The sequence below is a fragment of the Schistocerca cancellata genome, chromosome 5 (assembly GCF_023864275.1).
Source record: "Schistocerca cancellata isolate TAMUIC-IGC-003103 chromosome 5, iqSchCanc2.1, whole genome shotgun sequence".
NCBI classification, from domain to species: Eukaryota; Metazoa; Arthropoda; class Insecta; order Orthoptera; family Acrididae; genus Schistocerca; species Schistocerca cancellata.
Genome location: NC_064630.1, coordinates 572,855,251 through 572,861,239, shown reverse-complemented (window position 1 = coordinate 572,861,239; position 5,989 = coordinate 572,855,251).

The window sequence follows — 5,989 nt, the reverse complement described above, 5'->3', positions numbered from 1 at the left end:
CTTGCGAGCCAAGCTCCCAAATCCCTTAAATGTAAGAAAAAGGCCAGACCAAGGATTTATGCTATTAATCCCTTGATGGTTAAGGGTCAAGATATTGCTACCTTTGCCTCTCTCACCAAGTGGTACATAGCCAAAAACAAACTACAGTGTACTTTTGACGTCTAGTTCAATACCCAAGCACACTGGACTGTGTATTATAGTGTTCAATGCTCTGAAACAGCTGTCACATAAACAAATTCAAGTGACTGGCCAAATTAACACAATTAATTTCCACATTTGCTCTGTTAGTTATAATCATCACTGGATTACTAATTTGCAATCAGACAGTGACACCACCACCACCTCACACCAAAACATAGGTATATCCTTTAGTAAATGTATTTACAGACAAATGAAATTGTGATTATGTACAATCCTTCACCATTTGCTACACTTGTTCATTCTGTGGTGCAACTTAATCAACATCAGTAACATTGTTCCTACACACAACAGAAATGACATTCATTCATGAAATTCCACTCCAAACAAAACCATTATACCTTTGTTTGTGTGGCCATCTTCTGCAGCAACTGTTGACATCTGTTGTTACAGGTTATCTGTCTTGAGCTGACTGCAATATAAATAAAAAGATATGCACCAGACGCGTTTCGCTTTTATTTACAAAGCATCTTCTGTGGTACTGGTTTCTTCACACAGTCTGCACCTTTCCCTCTTGCTAGCAGTGGTTGGTATCGACAGGCTTCATTTTACATATGCAGTTTTTGGCACTTTGTGTTATTTCCTGCGCTGTACTATTTATAATTGACTTTATGCCTATTCATTTGTTTTACACACACACACACACACACACACACACACACACACACACACACAGATCATTTCATAGGTTGGCAACACTCACAACTTGAATGAAAATGCATCTGGTGTAATTCTTTTTATTTACATTGCAGTCAGCTCAAGACATAACATATAAAAAAAAAAATTATAAATTCAACAACATCAGACATTATTGCTGAATATATAATACACATTATCCATATCAATAAACAAACACTATTTTTATATATAACCCCAGTTGAGTTATATTCCTGAGATCTAGTGGTTTTTTTGGACTGTGGATGCTCCAGCTTATATGCATTTGGATGGACAGCCACAAAAAATGACACATGGTATACTTCAAACAGCTTTTTTATTGTCGATGATACTCAACTTTTCCTTTGTACTTGCCAGGACTAAATCTTCTCTTTATTTGTTGCTTTCCCAATTCCTCTCTTTCTTTAGCTGTAATATTCTGTCCATGTGGAAATTCCACCATTTCATCAATTAAATTTGCAGGATTTTGATCTTTCACAACTTCATACTGAGTAAATCCAGTCGTAGTGCTCTTTATATGTTTTCATACATGTTTACATATTGTACCCCTGTGGTATGTTTGCAACTGCGATAAGTTTAGAGCAGCCACACCGTTTTCCACATATATGTATCTGCCAGGTTACACTCAGGATGGTGAACTGACATTGTAGTACGCTGTACATTATTCCTTTGGACAAAAATACTGAAATTAACTGTGAGCCTTTGTCAGTACTGAAACATGTTTAATAACAGTTGTAAACAAATCCTTTTTCCAACTTGGCAACCACTGTTTTGGTCATGACCTTTTCTAATGCATAAAGCTTTATGAATTCTGAAGACACATCAATCGCCCCAAGTGATATGTGTGTATCGATTGGACCTGTCAGTTGGCCATGTAGTTGTATCAGTGTAGTCAGAGGTCATACTCGTTCTGAGCATGGAAAAAGCCCTCTGCCCATGCACTTGAGCAGCCACGCCTCTACCAGAGAGCGGCGAAAGTGGGGTCAATGAGATGCCTGTGTTCGGCTGGGAGTGCACCACATGTGTTTGTTACTGTGTCCTCCTCTGATTCATCACATTAACTACATATTGAAAATTTTACTTGCTCTTGCTTTGAGAAGTGTGGCAGGTGCTGTCTTTCGTGCCCCAGTGTGGATTAAGGTTTCGTTGTGTTATCTGTAGTAGAGGCAGGAATGTTTTTATCTAAGCAACAAAACATTCCTAGTGTTGCACCTGCTTAACATTATCAGCTGATGGATTGTGCTTACCGATGGCCGATTTCTATGCCAACACCAAAATGCGCTGGTAAACCGTCAATGGAATTGATAATATAATTTTGATTCCCGAGCACTGAAAAGGTAGCTGTTAGCTCAAGGTTCTGTAAGTGATCCTGTATACATGTTTCATCATTTCAGAGAGTAAAGTTGTGGGTTATTCTCTTGGATGACATGTAAGTAAAGCTCAAAATTAAGTTGTTAAATTTTAAAAGGAACAAACAGTTGTCATGTTGCTTTATTAGGTTTTTGAGCTCAGCCAAAGATAATTCTCTTATGACGCAAATTCAAAAGCACCAATTTAAGTTGAAATTTTAAGGGAACCAACAGTAGTTGTGTTGCTGAATCTGGTTGTTGGTTTCAAACTGAAATTATCTTTCCTTTTGTTACTTACAGGATAGTATTAAAGGAAAATTGACCTATTAACCTGTAGTTCAAACTGGCTGGTGTCAAGTTTAAATAACCACATTGTGCCATAGATTTGCGCTGTTTTGGGGAAAATTTCAATGAGGGCTAGTACCCAAAGCTTGTCATTTATAGTCCGCATTAAAAATGCGTGTTGTAATTTGACTTTGTTCAGTACTGATCATGTGTCTTGTAGTTATAAAAGGGTTAGATCCCAGGTCATTTTGGAAAACTTGCTAAATTTAGGATTTAAAAAAAAAGGTTCAAATGGCTCTGAGCACTATGCGATTTAACTTCTGGGGTCATCAGTCACCTAGAACTTAGAACTAATTAAACCTAACTAACCTAAGGACATCACACACATCCATGCCCGAGACAGGATTTGAACCTGCGACCGGAGCGGTCACTCGGCTCCAGACTGTAGCGCCTAGAACAGCACGTCCACTCCGGCCGGGATTTAAATTTTAGGTCGTTAATTCCCAAGGACTAGTGCCTGTGTTCATGCAATTTTGGTATAAAACTTTTTATTTGTCATAAGCAAGTTGTCTTGAAACTTCTCGTACTTTGCTGAAAGGGCTAGTGCCCATGTTTTGTAGTCCACACATTTGGCTCAGTTAAATAATAAATTTTAAAGAGGCTACTGTTTGGAATTGTGCAACCATTGTAGTGAATACTTATTATCTAGACGCGTGCACTAATGGCTGTTAGTTTTGTCTTAGGTTGAAGATAATACAGCGGGTGGCCACTTCGCAGATTTAAAGCTGTGCCCATTGGCTTTAGTTCAAGATGTCATTTATGTTGTTATTACCTTTTTAAAAAAAAATGTATGGCTAGTGCTTCAAAGTAATTACAGAAATCGTGCTAGTTTGGTTAACAACCCTCTTCGTGGCTTAGTGCCGCTGATCAGTAATGTTAACTGTTTTTATTTGAAAAAAAAAAAAAAGTCATGATTTGGAATCACAGTATAAGTAACCCTGTTGATTGCTGTAAGTACCAATGTATGTTCCTTAAATGATGTTAATAAATGTTTTATAAATCTATCGTCCAGTGGCTGTCCGTTCAAGGATCACAATATCCAAGCTGCCCTGCTCTAAAAGGTTTTAAAAATCTCATTAGTTCCAAAGTAATTCCATCTACCTTCACCAATCCCAATCCCCCTCTCCTTACCTACCAACAAGAATTATTTTAATCCACCTCTTCCTGGAGGATTGGGTCTGAAAATATGAGCTGCCAGTAAATCCCCTTTCTTATTAGGTATTATGCTGTGCATTTCCCCCTGTATTGCTGTTGTATTACATTTCACTTGCTGGCATTTGTTGTAGGCAGTGACATTATGCCATACTCTTCTAACCATGTTGTTAAACAACACATATTCTTGTAAAATTTCGGTACATTTTTGTGCTCCATAATGCCCATAGCTATGATGAATATAACTTATCAATGTATCTACATGATCATTGGGGCAAGACAGCTTCCAGCTCTGTATTCTCTTAAATAATCTCTCTTTATATATCTTACATAATCTTAGCAACCTTTCATGTACCTTTGTGGCAAAACGTGCTTTGATCATTTTTAAATAATCATCCCCATTTTTCATTATTCGAATATCCTTGTATATAGTTTGCACCTCCTCCTCCGACATTCCCTTGACATGCACCGTTACTTATTCTCTCAGGTTTTCTTCTTTATTCAGCCCTTCAGTACTGTCTATTGGCAAACTTAACAGTGCATCTGGTACTTAGTTCTCTGGCCCATTTATGTATCTAATATTGTAATTAAACTGTTGCAAGCAGGAGCAATGCACATCTTGTTAATCCTCTATTGAGCAATTTGCTTTCCTGCATGTAATTCGGAGCCTTGTGGTTGGCCCTTCAGCATAAAACCTAAACTTTGTGAAACCAACCACCACCACCTCTTTCTCAGATATACCATTCCCTCACTCATGTTTTGTTAACATGTGGCTTGCAAATGCAAAGCTTCTATGTTCAGTTTGACTATCTACATCCCTTTCTTGGAAGAGAGCTGCAACAACACCATAATCTGACCTATGCCTAGCCAATAGCCAAACAGAATGCAAAGGGCAGGTGAGGTTAGTACAAGCTCTTACTGCTACACACACATCTTAATTTCATTGAAATATCTTTTGTATTCACGTATCCAAATCCACAACACATTCACTTTCAACAGACTTCTGAAATTAGGCTCTGGTTGTTAATATATTTGGGATAAAAACTGCATGTGCCTAGAAATAGTTTCATTTGATTCCTACTTTTAGGTGTGGCACAATATATAAATGCCTTTAATTTGTTCTCATTTGGCATCAGCCCCTTCCCCTCATATGACCTAGAAAACTTATTTCAATCTCCATGAAATCATATTTTTTCTAACTTAATGGTCATTTCTCCATTGTTTATAGCTGTAAATACATCCCTTAATAATCTGAGACGCTCCCCTCATGTTTTTGTAGGAAGCAGATGGCTAACCTCGTCATCAACTCTGTGCCCAGGACATTGAGAGTTGCTCACACAAATACCACTACTGATACAAATAACCCAAAAGCCACAACTCTGAACTGACAGCTAAATTCTTCAAACAACAATGCAGTGTACTTTCTGCTACTCTCTGACAAAGGAATTTGCCAGAACCCTGAGGTCACATCTGTACTTGATATTTCGATATCTATAAATTATGTATCAGTTCATCCATATTTCCTGGATTTTCACTATTATCTTATTCAGTTTTCTGGTATCTAGAATAGTCCTCATAGGACAGTCTTTTTAATATACAATGGCTCGGGTGGTTGTACTCACATTTGCATAGCTTTGTCATCCATCCATCCCCCCCATTCTGCCATGTGTTGTAACTTTTTTCCTGCCATCTTCCTGTTAGTTAAAGCTATGTGAAATGGTTTTGCCTTGAAAGGTTCATGAGGAATAACCCTTAATGAGTACTCAAAATCTCTTACTGATCCCGGTCTTTCAGAGAACACAACACATCACAGTTGTTAGCAATAAATTACATAGTTCTTGCTTCTGCTGTCCTGAGATAGTATTGATACTGGTACTACTTATCTTTTTTCTGATTTATTCATCTACATTCTCAGCCTCATCTGCCCTCTTTGTTGTACATAAATGTGACATTGCATTACATTATCCCCAGACAATACACTTTTAAATCTAACCATCTTGCTGTTCAATCCACAGCCAAACTCAATTTCCTTTTTCACATAGTTAATAGTCACACATTGTTTGGTCAAACTATATCAAGCACTACATTTATTGTCAACCCTAGCATCACTAGACAATTATCCTCAAATAACTCCCCATCTATAATAAATTCAAACGTAACGTCTCTTTGGATTGTCTTACTGAGTTGACCTCTAGCATTCTTAATGTTTACACTTGTTTCCTTAAAGCTTACCAGTTTCTTACCATACAGTTCATTAATATAATCATGGA